The 13269-nt window shown below is 37.7% G+C and overlaps 1 protein-coding gene across 5 annotated transcripts in view; it reads left to right on the plus strand.

Annotated features, from left to right (window-relative positions):
• Positions 1 to 13269, plus strand: part of RAPGEF4 (Rap guanine nucleotide exchange factor 4) — a 304737-nt gene that overhangs the window by 110472 nt on the left and 180996 nt on the right. The window contains exon 1 of one of the 5 annotated variants that reach the window (XM_061185010.1): positions 7913 to 8003. The exons of the other annotated variants lie outside the window; for them this stretch is intronic. The gene's annotated coding sequence lies outside the window, so the exon portion shown is untranslated. Of the gene's footprint in view, positions 1 to 7912; positions 8004 to 13269 lie in introns of those variants that run through there. 5 annotated transcript variants of the gene reach the window in all.

The following is a 13269-nucleotide window of genomic DNA, read 5'->3' on the forward strand; positions in this document are numbered from 1 at the left end:
CACTGTTAATATGATTTTAACTGCAGATTGAGGAAATCCCCTTCTGTTTTTTTGTTTTTTTTTAATCATGAATTGGTATTGAATGTTATCAAATGCCTTTTCTGAATGTATTAAAATTCTACATGGTTTTTCTCTTTTATTCTGGTAATACAGTAAATTATAATAATCAATTTTTAAGTGTTAAAGCTGCATTACATTCCTGAGATAAACTGTATTTGGTCATGATGTAAAACAGGTTGATTATCCTCTTTATTGCTAGAGTTTATTTGCTAATATTTGTTAAGGATTTTGGAGTCCATATTGAGCTATAATTTTCTTATAGTATCTTTGTTAGATTTTGGTGTCAGGGTTATGCTGGCCTCATAAAATGAGTTGGGGAGTGTTGCATCCTGCTCTGTTTTCAGAAAAAGTTTGTATAAGAGTAACATTGTTTTTTCCTTAAATGTTCTAGAATTCACCATGAAATCATTTGTGCTGGGGTTTTCTTTATGGGAAGGATTTTGATAATATAGTCAATTACTTTAATAGATATAGAGAAGTATATCTATTATATACTTCTCTAGATTTTTAATTTCATATGTCAATTTTGGTAAATTCTTTCTTCAAGAAATGTGTCCATTTCATCTAAGTTTCCAAATTTATTGACACAAAGTTGTTTAGTATAGTTGCTTATTATCCTTTCAACATATTAGGATCTGTAGAGAGGCCTTTTTTTTCATTCCTGATACTCGTAATTTGTATTCTCTCTTTTAAAATTTTTCTTGATCAGTCATGCTAGGAATTTATCAATTTTGTTAATCTTTCAAAGAACTAACTTTGGGTTTTCTTAATTTCCTCTATTTTTCTGTTTTCTATTTCATCAATTTCTGCTCTTTTAAAAAAATTATTATTTCCTTCCTTCTACTTACTTTGGATTTAGTTGGCTCTTTTTTCTAGCTTCTTAGGTAGAACTTAGGATCATTGCTCTTATCCCTTTATTATTTCCTACTATAAATGTTTAAAGCTGTAAGATTCCCTCTAAGCACTGCTTTAAATGTGTCACACAAATTTTGATATGTTGCATTTTCCTTATGGTTTACTTTAAAATATTTTTGTATTTCCCCTGTGATTTCTTCTTTGGTCAATGAGTTCTTTAGAAATGTGTTGTCAATTTCCAAATACTTGGGATTTTCCAAATATCTTATTGCTTTGAGTTTAATTGAATTATGGTCAGAACACATACTTTGTAGAATATCAGTCTTGTGAAATTTGTTGAGACTTGTTTATAGCACACCAAATTGTCTATCTTGGTGAATGTGCTGTGTACAGTTGGAAAGAATGTCTATTCTGTAGTTAGTGGAGGTGTTCTATAAATGTGAATTAGCTCAGTGTACTGGATGGTGGTGTTCAAGTTTTCCATGTCCTTACTATTATTTTTATCTTGTTGTCCTATCAGTTATTGAGAGAACAGGCTTAAAATCTCCAACTGTGATTGTGGATTTGTCTATTTATTCAATAATTTTGTCAATTTTTGTTTCAAAATGTTCTATAATTCGGCACTTATACATTTATTATTTTTATTTCTTCCAGGTAAATTGCCTCTTTTATCATTATAAAATCTCTCTTTATTTCTGGTAATACTCTATGCCTTGAAATCTAGTTCATATGATGTTAATATAGCCACTCGAGCTTCCTTATGCTTTCTCTTTTTTTTATGTTTTATTTTCAGATTATCTGTTCTTTGTATTATAAATATAAGGAGAACATATAGATTAGTTTTAATTTTTATCCATTCTGGCAATTTTCTTTTTAATTGGAATATTTAGTCCATTTACATTTAACATAATTGTTTATATGATTGGATTTAGATTTACCCGTTTGCTCTTTTTCTCTTTGTCCCATCTGCTTTTTTGTTTCTCTTGCTTCCTTTTCTGCCTTATTTTGGATTAATTGAGTATTTTTTAGAATTCTGCATTAGGTTGGTTCTTCAGGAAGCAGATGCCAAGATGGCAGTATAGGTGCAAGAAATTTATTGGATGCAATGCCGACAAAAGATAAAAAAGAGAGAGAGCAGGCATCTGACACCTGTGAAGGGAAGGTGGAAGAAAGGAGGGGTAGGGTAGAAAGAGCCTCAAACTGCGCTGTGATTTTGAGAAAGTCTCTTCCAGCCTGATGGAGGGCTTTGGTGCAAAGACCGCCTGTAAACAGTTTTGCACTGGGCAGAAATGGCCAAGTGCTGGTATCCCTGTCATGTTCAGTCATTGACTAATGGTGAAGAACATGGCTTTGATTCACAAACAGTTGATCCCAAAGGTGCTGCCTTTGGATGCTGTCAGCTGACTGTACTCCTTACAGCTCATTAGCTTGCTTCTTCTGGAAGGGAGACCTAAGCGAGGCACATTCATGGCTGCCATGAATTCCATTTTAATTTTTCTATTGGCTTTTAAATTTCTTTGTATTAATTTTTAGTGGTTGGTCGGGGGATTACCATATATATTTTTAATTTTTCACATTCTACTTAGAGTTAGTATTGTAGTGCTTCATGTCAAGCATTGGAACATTGCAACTGGGATAGTTCCATTTACTGCCCCCTCCAGCCTTTGTGCTGTTGTTATGTATTTATGTTACAAACCCAACAATACAGTGTTATAATTTTAATTTAAATAGTTGTATGTGTTTTGAAGAGTTTCAAAGAAGTGTGTGAAGTGTGTGTGTGTGTTTTATATTTACTCACATATTTAACACTTTGAGTGATCTTCATTCCTTTCTGTAGATCCAAGTAACTATCTCGTGTCATTTACCCTTATAATGTTGAAGAACACTTCTTCAACATTAATGTTGAAGAACATTTCTTCAACATTTCCAATAGTGCAAATCTGCTGGTGAATAGGTTTTGTTTTTTCTGAAAATGTCCTCATTTAGCCTTCGTTGTCTAAGAATATTTTTTGCCAAATATAGAATTCTAGCTTGTCAGTTGTTTTTCCTATTGGTACTTTAAAGGTTTCATTATGTTATCTTCTAGCCTCCATTACTTTTGATGAAAAGTTAGTATAGTTTTCTCTTGTTCATGCCATTTTCCTCTAGTTGCTTTCAAGATTTTATCTTTGAATTTTAGCAGGTTGAATATGATGTGCTCTGGCATGAGTTTTTATTTTGTTTTGTTCTCATTTATCTTGTTTGCAGAGTGCAAGCATTTTTGAATTTGCAAATTTATGTCATTTTTTAAACCAGATTTTGGCAAATTTGGATTATTTCTTCAAAATTTCTTTTCTTGCTCATTCTTTCCTCTCCCATTTTTCTGGGCTTTCAATTACATACATATTAGACCTTGCGCTATTTTATTCCATACTAGAATGTGAGGTTTTGTTCCTTTTTAAAGTTTTTTTCTCTCTTCAGATTGGATAATTTATATTGTTCTATTTTCAAGTTCACGGATACTTTTTTTATGAACATTTTTTTATCTATTTTTAAAAATTTTATTGGAGTATAGTTGATTTACAATGTTGTGTTACTTTCAGGTGTACAGCAAAGTGAATCAGTTATACATATACATATATCTGCACTTTTTTTTTTTTCTTTTAAGATTCTTTTCCCATGTAGGCCATTACAGAGTATTGAGTAGAGTTCCCTGTGCTATAGAGCAGGTTATCATTAGTTATCTATTTTATATATAGTAGTGTGTATATGTCAGTCCCAATCTCCCATTTTATCCCTACCCACCCCCCTTATCCCCTGGTAACCATAAGTTTGTTTTCTACATCCGAGTTCACTGATACTTTTTATTGTTTTCTTCCAATATGTTGTTAGGTCTATCCAGTGAATTTTTTTTTCAGTAATTGTATCTTTTAGTTATCAAATTTCCAATTGGTTCTTTTTTATAGTTTCCCCTTCTCTGCTGAGATTTTTAAGTATCCTTTAGCACAGTTATAATAACTGCTTTAAAATCCTTGTCTGCTAATTCCAATAGCTGCATCATCTCAGAGTTGGTCTCTATGGATTACCATTTCTTTTGAGGATGGGTTACATTTTTTCTATTTCTTTGCATAACTAGTAGTTTTGGAACGTACCATGGACATTGTGAGTGAAATGTTATAGAGCTTCTGAATTTGGCCATAGGCCTTTAAAGAGTGTTAATTTTTTTGTTTTAGCAAGTAATTTGTTATTGATGGAACTCAAATTCCAAATTTGTCTTCCCTGTGACAGATAGCAGCAGGATCTGTTTAGTTCTTTTCACCTTAGCTGGGCTGCTTGAAGTCTGCTCCACACATGTATAGTATTGGGATCATTTGGAGATTTTATCAGATTTTGTGTATTGAATTTGGAGCTTCCCCTCTGTGGCTTTCTTCTCTCTGGATTTCCTCCCTCATTTTTCAGCTGTTCTCTTCTCTCTGAACTCTATCCTCTGACTCCCCAACCAGTAAGATGGCAAGTTTCTACCTGAGATATAGCTGCCCTGCAGAACTGATTGACTGGGCCTGTCCTTAGTTGAAAAACTGTTAAAAAAAAAAAAAATGGGTAACTTATGGAGAGCCCTTCTTCCAAGTGTCTTTATAGTTTATAGTCTCTTTAGTTTCTGCCTGCTCTTGGTCATTCTTCAGTGTCCTCAAATAGATATTGTTGTTGTTTTAATATTTTATCTGGAGTTTATAATTGTTATCTCTGAGAAGGTGTTACTTTCATGACCAGAAGCAGAACTCTCTAATATCCCACTTTACAGATGAATTTAAAACACACCCACACTATAATAAGTTTAAGTACCTTACCTAAGGTCATACACAGCTGGTAAGTGGCAGAGCTGTGAGTTGAACACAGTAGTTTGGTTCCAGAGTCTTAGGATTTCTTACAAGGGGAGGTTTTAATGGTGTAAATTATTAGGACAATGTCAAGAAGCATAGGACATACACTGGGACTCATGGGGCCTTGTGGTGTCAATTCCTTATGCACTGGACTGTCTCAAGATTTCATTACTCAGTGGATGCTTCTTATGTCTTTGGGTTTTTACATTATTTTATGTATGAGCTTATACATAAACTTATATAAGTTGCACGAAAGGATCATGTTCCTCTTCGTTAACTGCAAAGTAGATCTTTAGGTTATGAAAAGTCCCATATATTCAGGGCCCTGTGGTGTTGGGCTCCTTGGTCATCTTACTTAGAAACTGGTGAAGTTTATCATATGGTTGTTTTAGTGATGAAAATAAAGAGAACTTTTGAAGGAGAGTAATGTCGACAGTAATGTAATGAAAGTATAGGAATTGTTTATTGAAGAATCTCACAATAACAATCATGGGATTGATTGTTGACTTTAAAAAATGTAAGACTATTTAGCTGATATGAGCCATAGACTTTGGAAGCGTAAGAATACCAAGCTCGAGCAATACTTGTTTTGGAGTTTCTGCTGCTTCTTATTTGTTTCCCTTTTTCTCCTCTAGCCTAAGTCAGTTTCAGTTAACATTCATCAAATATTTAATTTCATCTTATTCTTCTTACCTCTTGATTTTATCTTCACTTTGCATTTTTGGGTCTGACTTGCTTCATACTGATTTTGCCATAGTTTGTAAGCTGATTTGTGAAATAGTGAGATCTTATTCACGTATGTTACTTTCAAACTAAAAGAAAAGGCCTGTGTGTTTGCTTCTGGAATTCTCTCGGCATCCCACACCAGTGCTCGGATACCATGCTCAAGCTGACTGACCAGTAAAGAGCAGGGGTTCAAGACTAGATTGATTGATGATTCTGAATCCCAGCCAGTCAGTTCTGGGAAGGTGGGCTTATCTTCCGAGTGAAATAAAACTAAGTCCTTGAAGGCCGTGATAAAGATTTTGGCTTTCATCCTAAGAATAATGGGAAGCTATGCAGAGTATTAAGCAGCCGAGTGAAAAGCCCAGATTTAAATTTTTTAAATCGTTACTCTGGATGTTTGTGGAGCAGTTCATATAAACAAGTTCTAGAGTGTAGAAATTCATATAAACGTGTAATTTTCTTTTTAATTTATTAATTTATTTATTTTCGGCTGCGTTGGGTCTTCATTGCTGTGCGCAGGCTTTCTCTAGTTGCGGCGAGCGGGGGCTACTCTTCGTTGCGGTGCGCGGGCTTCTCACTGCGGTGGCTTCTCTTGTTGCGCAGCACGGGCTCTAGGCGCACGGGCTTTGGTAGTTGTGGTTCACAGCCTCGGTAGTTGTGGTTCACAGGTTCGGTAGTTGTGGCTTGTGGGCTCTAGAGCGCAGGCTCAGTAGTTGTGGCTCATGGGCTTAGTTGCTCCATAGCATGTGGGATCTTCCCAGACCAGGGCTCGAACCCGTGTCCCCTGCATTGGCAGGCAGGTTCTTAACCACTGCGCCACCAGGGAAGCCCTAAATGTGTAAAATTTAACCCAGGGATACAATCTAGAAGAATACCCTGGATAGTCTTCAAGCAGCCCTCCTGAGTATTATCTCTCCTGACTACAATTCTGAAAAGAGCTGGGAAGTAGAAAGTTCCAGACTGAACCAGAAGCAGAACTCTCAATATCCCACTTTACAGATGAATTCAAAATACACCCATGCTATAATAAGTTTAAGTACCTTACCTAAAGTCATACAGCTGGTAAGTGGCAGAGCTGTGAGTTGAACACAGTAGTTTGGTTCCAGAGTTGGGGGTGCAAGGGCCTGGAATGTGAGTATTTTGAATTTCTGACAAGAGGCATTGTTTTAATAACGAAAAATTGAAGCAATGCAAATATCAAGGAATTAGAGACTTTAATATTCTATATCTACGAAAAGTGACAAGTCTATATATTATGTCTGTGTGGAAATACATATGTCATAACTTGTTAATTTTCAAAAGCAAAATTAAAAAAGCAATATACATGTTTAAAATTATTAAAACAATCATGTTTTAACAAAAATACACAAAAATAGAGACGAAACTTATTATACTTGGTTATCCACCAAATGCTGCTGCTTAACAGCTGTTAAAAAGTTTTGTTGCTTAAAATGTGAAAACAAACGTAGTATTATTTCAGTAATCACTGGAAACCCGAGTTAAAAGTATTGAGATGCTGCTAAGACAGCAACGTTTTCAAGAGATTAAAAACTTCCATATGAAAAATGTACTGATATATTTCCTCTTCCCAAACATTTGTGGAGCTCGAGAAAATTTTAAATGTATCTTGAAAGAACTGACAACTCCTGAATTAAATAGAGCCTTTTGCTCCTACTTCAGCTGGTTTGTTGATAGAAGGTTACAGCAAGGTTAATAATGATTTGTTTGATTTTTTTTTCCTCCAGTTTTTTATAGGATTTTATGCTTCTTGTGCGCAACTTGCTAAAATCATGGCACTCATATTCCACATTAAAATAAACATTGAAGCATGCATGTGTAAAATAAACATCGGTGGGGAAAGGAAGAGATTTCTTAGGGAAAGAAAAAATCACCGAAAGGTGTGCTGCACCCTGGGCAGTAGGTTGAGAACCATGTTACTCTGTTTTTGTAAATAGTGTCAATTCTGTATTCTGGGCTGAAAAACTGGCAAATGACAGCTTTCTCTAGTAATTCCTGAGGCCATCTCTACTGTTTTAGAGAATAAATCCTAAGTAGACATTTGAACTAAGATAGTCTCGCCGGACCTCTCCTTTTGCAACTGACTTCCAGTCTCAATGGGATATTGAAGAGGAGGCTCCATAGAATAAACAGTGGAATCCTTGTCCGGGAATGACTGCCTGGCAATTGTTTCATGGAAAACAGGGAGGGGTGGGGGACAACAGCCCTGCTCTGTTCACTGGCTCTTTAATTTAGATTACCAATGATAAAGCCGGGGCTACGGCTAAAGAAAGGTAGGATGCAGACGCAGGAACATTAGTGCTAATATGCTGCAGAAAGACGAGATAAATCAGCCCAGCTCTCATACATCACCGAGGAGCTGACTGCAACTTGACCATGTGCCTGAGTAGTCCCATCAGTGAGAAGAGTAGAACATGGATTAAAAATAACTAGAATGTACCTTTAGGGGCAACTGCCGAGCTGGACCTGGGAGAAGTGTCTGGTGTAAGTTTCAGCTTGTTTTATCCACGTATTTGCCAGTGTGTTCCCACGCAGGGAGCTTGTTTCTCTTTCTGTGTTTTCATGGAAGCCTCAAGCATGTTTATTTACAGTCCTAGACTTCATTTTGTATAAATGGAATACCAACCTAATAAAGTTCTGAACAGAGAACAGTTTAGCCCAGGGTTTATCCAGGAGAGAAATGTGAAAAAGTGATGTGATCATTACTGTCTATAGGAAGCCTGTGGGTGAGTTTTGTTTTTTTGGTTTTTGTTTTGGGGGGAGGTGAGGGTTAGAGGGATAGATTTTAAACTAAAAACTCAGTTCTTTTGCCACTCATTTGAAAAGACGTATTGGTAACCCAGCTTTTCACTCCTCCTGTGGTCTTTTGTTTTGAAAAACTGTTTGAATATGTAAGCCAGACTGCTCGAAACGCATTATATTTTTATGACTGGGATGTTTGTATTGTTTCATATCTGTTATTAGACAAAATAATCATAACGGGTGTTTTCTATGGACCTTTTTATATTCCAAAATTAAGTACAGATGGTAATTTCCAGCAGTTTTAAAAATTTGTCAATTATTTAATTTAGCATCACTTAAGCATCTGCACAGGGAGAAAGCTGAGATGGTACAGAAACTGAATAAGCATTGATTGCTCGTCTGAATTGCATCTTTAAAGTTTTTGCCTCAAATCTCTGATTTCACAGTTTATTTTTACCAAATTAGATTATCATATTTCGTTATCAAGGCTGTGAATGGGTGGAACTCTCTCAGATAGCCTACATTTCCTGTTAGAACAGCGCGTAAGGCACCCGCTGATTGTTACTCAGAGGGAAATTCTCATGCCGGCTTCACCGAGAAGATTGCTTAAATAATGCATGGGCAAGAGCGAGGCAAGATGGAATTTATGGCCCAGACACTGAGTTCAGGCTTTTGTTCGGAGGAGAGACTACATAAGTGTGAGCATGTAACATCCACCAAGGCTCCAGGGGAAGGGCGTAACTGAATGAAATTAGTGGCCACATGGTGCTGTCCATGTTATATCAAAACAAGCCTTAAAACAGTCCACTGAGTCTCTGGTGTGGTTTGAGGGAGGGAGGAAGGGGCAACTGGAAGTGTCCATTGCAAACAGAATCCCCTGACTGAAAATTCCATGGGGCAGACACAGGAAGTGACTGTGATACAGGGAGCAGGGTGGCCCTAGGGAGAGCGGGGCTGTTTGAGTGATGAGAGGCGGTATGGCAGTCTTGTTAGGAAAGAATAAACCTTGACCAAACTGCAGCATTCTATATACTGTGTCTTCCATCTTGTCCTAATTAGAGGAGTTTGTCTGCTGAATCCTAATCTCTTTAATTGTTGATAGAGCAGGCACGTGACTTGCTATAAATACACACGAGCATTCATTTCTGAAATAATGGCTGTTGCCAAATATATTAGACCAACAGGAGTGCTGGACTAAGGAAGGCTGTGCTGAATAGTTGAGTTTTGGAGGTGATGGACCAGTTGAGAATCATCGCACAGCTGGGCCAGCAGCTGCACCCAGTGCTCTGTCAAGTTTGGCCTCCAATTTCCTTGAACGTGTCCTTGTTTGCCAAAATGTTGAAGGTAGCAAGAACTTGTTTCAGAGGAGCCCGCCGCAAGTGAAAAAGACCTTTTCCAAGGAGTCTTTGTCGAGGTGTGTAGTCAACAGCAACAGTGGTCAAATGAGGGGTTGATTAGGCAATGGGAAGTTTGAATAATCCTAAAAATAAAAACCAAAGACAAAGTTGTAGAATGAGGTAAGCTGGCAGGAGACCAGAGTACATTAAAAGGCTGCTTTGGGTCATCACTGTCCTAACTAAAGGATGTATGGAAAAATCCCATAATAATATCCAGCAATAATTAGGTTGTAGTTAGGAAAAAATAAATAGGCCTGTGGTTGGAGGGCAGCCCAGTAATCTCCACGTCTTTGTTTCCTAACAGTGTATTTTGGTCTTCTTTGGGACTGGGTCAGGAGGAAGTGTCAGAGCATTTTATATTAAGAAGCATCCTATGAGAAGCCAGAAGGAGAGAGTAACAAAGACTCTCCTTCCATTCCCTGGTCCTGGCTTGAGCAGGTATTTATTTAGCATGTGCTATGTATCTAGCATGTACTAGATACACACTCTGACCAACTAGATTATAAACTGAGAGCAGACACTTGGATTTCTACTTCTCTGACCTCAATTCTATCTCTTGAAAGCCATTGCCCTTGGTACGGTAATAATTGCACGTGTCTAATTCCTTGACTTTAAAGAGATTAAGTATAAAATCTTTGTTACGTAAATGTTTTATGTTCCTGTTATGACACAGGCACCTCTTCCCTCTTCAAATTTGAGGGCCAGTGACTGGAACACTTACAAGTTAGGTGATTTGGGACAAGATGCTTAACCTTTGGGAGAGTCAGCTTCCTCATTAGTGACATGAGGAAGGTAACATTTATCATGCAGGATTGTGAGAATTAAGAGGTGTGCCTAAATGCATAGGAGGTGCTTTCCTGCCCTCACAGAATATTAAAAGCCGGATAATTGACCGTATGGACTGAGTGTATGGTGGGGCGTGGGTGGGGGTGTGGGGAGAGGATGGAGAGGGGCAGGAGAGCTGACTAGGAGAGGGTAACAGAATCTTCAATGAGAATATGACCTGAGACAGCATGGTGCCAGTGGGAACTCAGAGAAAAGGATGAATCTGAAATACGTTTTAAAGGGTAAATTGACAGAATGTGGCAGCTGATTATATTAAAGTAGGGTAAAGAAGAAGGAAGATTATAAAGAAGAAATAGTCATGGTGCTGAGGGAAAAGGTCATGGGTTTGTGATAATGGCAAGGTATGATGTGTGTGTGTGTGTGTTCTCCAAAACTCAAAAAGCTAAAACAATACAGTCCTTCAGGGACTTAAAAACTAAGAGAACATAGGAAGAGAAGAGAAAATTAGAGTGCCTAGTTAACTTATGTAAAGGGAAAGAAAAAAATCAATAATAAACCAATAATAACAGGACTATTGCTGACAATAGAGTGAGAATTCAAAGGAATTGCTTAAAATGGCAAATCTATGTTTGGAGTTTTTCCCAGACAAGACCCACAATCATCAAATAATAAGGCTTTTCTGCAATCTTGGAACTCATTTAAGTTTTCTGAGTCAAAAAAAAAAAAAAAATGCCACCGAGGGGATACAAATAGTGTCAGGGTTGGGAAGAAAAAGAGCATGAGGAATGGAAATTCTCAAAATAGCTTGGTTTTAAGGAGGAGATGGGAGCCAAAAGATGGCTGGTTGACCTTTCAGAACTTAACCATTCATTATGACTTGTCAGAAAGTTTGGCAGCTGTTTTTTCTTAAATAACTTACTGTGATTTTTCAGGAAATTCAAGCAGGAATTAAAACCGTGCCAAACCCCCAACTGGCAAGTAGGTTGTCCAGAAGCTCATTTGCAAATCCTTTATCAGAACAATGTTGTAAACATCTTTGGGCTACTTTTCAAAAGTCTGCCTAACTCATCCTACAGTAGAAATCATGTACATTTGTGATAAAAATTAATAGCAAAAAGACTTATGTTATTAATTAAAATATAAGCAATACCGTAAGAATGGAAAATGTTTTGAATGCGAGTACTTGGGAAACGCAGGTTGATTACAAGATGGTATGCACTGTGGCTATTTTTAAATCTGTGTCCATTTTCACTGAATGTAAGAGACTTTGACTTCTTCAGTTTTGAAACGTAAGGATTTCCTTGTCCTCAGTTTCAGGCATGTCATGAATTTCATCTTTAACGATATGTGCTATGACCAGGATTGCTTTCACAAATTGAAAAAGGAAAGGGAATGAGGATGAGAGAAAAGGGGGAGAGAAAGAAAGATACCTATGGTAGCTGGGGCAAAAGTTCAGAAACAGAGGAGGAACAGCAGGTTTAAAGAATGAATGAGAAAGATATTGCATGAAGGGAAATTAAGGGCGTTTTGAACATTGAAAAGAGGAATACGGCCAGCCCTCCGATACGGGTATCCATATCTGCAGATACACAGGGCCGACTCTACTACACCGTTTTATATAAGGGATTCAAGCATCCGCAGATTTTGGTATCCGCAGGAGGTTGGGGCGTGCTGGAACCAATCTCCCGTGGATACTGAGGGAATGACTGTATATAAGAATGTGCTTGCTGCTTTCGAGGAGTAAAAAATAAAGGCAAATATTGGGCCTAATAGCTTCCTGGATCAGCCACTAGGGGGTGCTTTAAGACTTAGAAGTTTCTTGAGTGGGTGATATTGCTCATGTGACTGGTAGACCTGAGAAATCTCCTAGGAACATTTGGTCCCCTTGAGTTTTACCCTTTTAGCCCCCTCTTGTCTCCACTTCCTTCCCTATTCAGTGTGGATACCAGGGCCTATTATAATATTTCAACCACCTTCTTACCAATATTTTCAGTTTTCCCGTTCATCCAGTCAATAAAGATCTATTGAGTGATTCCTGTTTGTCAGTCATTATAGTATTGGATACTTAGAAATGAACCTTTCTAGTATTGGATAGTTAGAATCTTGAAACCTACCAGGCTGGATACCAACCCTTAATCCAGTTGTGTGCTTTCTCCTGCTTCCAACCAGACTGCTAAGCACTGCCAGAGAAAATCATACCACTGTCCAGATGGATGCTATGGTAAATTTTTGACCTCCAATCTCAACTGGACCCCTCAGCTCAGTGAAAACTTTTCTACTTTCTCCCAAGTCTTTGCCTCTCCACCTCACTTTCAGCAGATAGTCTCACATCTTAACCATGCAAGATGTCAATTTCCTGCCACCAAATCTGTTACCTGCATAACCCAACTAAAGCCAGTTGCCTTGAGGACAGTTCAACATGGTGAAAGTCAAACCTGACCCAGAAAGCCTTGGAAGACAGAGTCTTTACTGAAAAGTTCTTAAGGAGTTAACCAAGACGAAGAGGAGAACTAATCTCAGAACACATAGCCAGATTTTTTTAACAATTGTTTTTACACCTTTTCCACCCCAAAGTCTGGCCCCTCGTGGCAGCTGTCAATTTATTCTTTCCCTCTGTCCTCCTCCTCTGCCCCACACTAATTCACCTCATCTTACTCCTGTCTGTCTTCTCTCATCCCCTCATAGGTAGAGCAACTAGTCTCTCTTGGTGTCGGCCATTTTCCTCCCACCTCGCACCTCAGTCAGCAGAAGTCATAAAGAGTTCAGCAAACAAATTCTCCTTTTTCTGAGTGAGAGGAAGAAGGCATTGCAAATATGAGTAATCT

This window comes from Eubalaena glacialis, chromosome 1 (genome assembly GCF_028564815.1).
Source record: "Eubalaena glacialis isolate mEubGla1 chromosome 1, mEubGla1.1.hap2.+ XY, whole genome shotgun sequence".
Lineage (NCBI taxonomy): Eukaryota > Metazoa > Chordata > Mammalia > Artiodactyla > Balaenidae > Eubalaena > Eubalaena glacialis.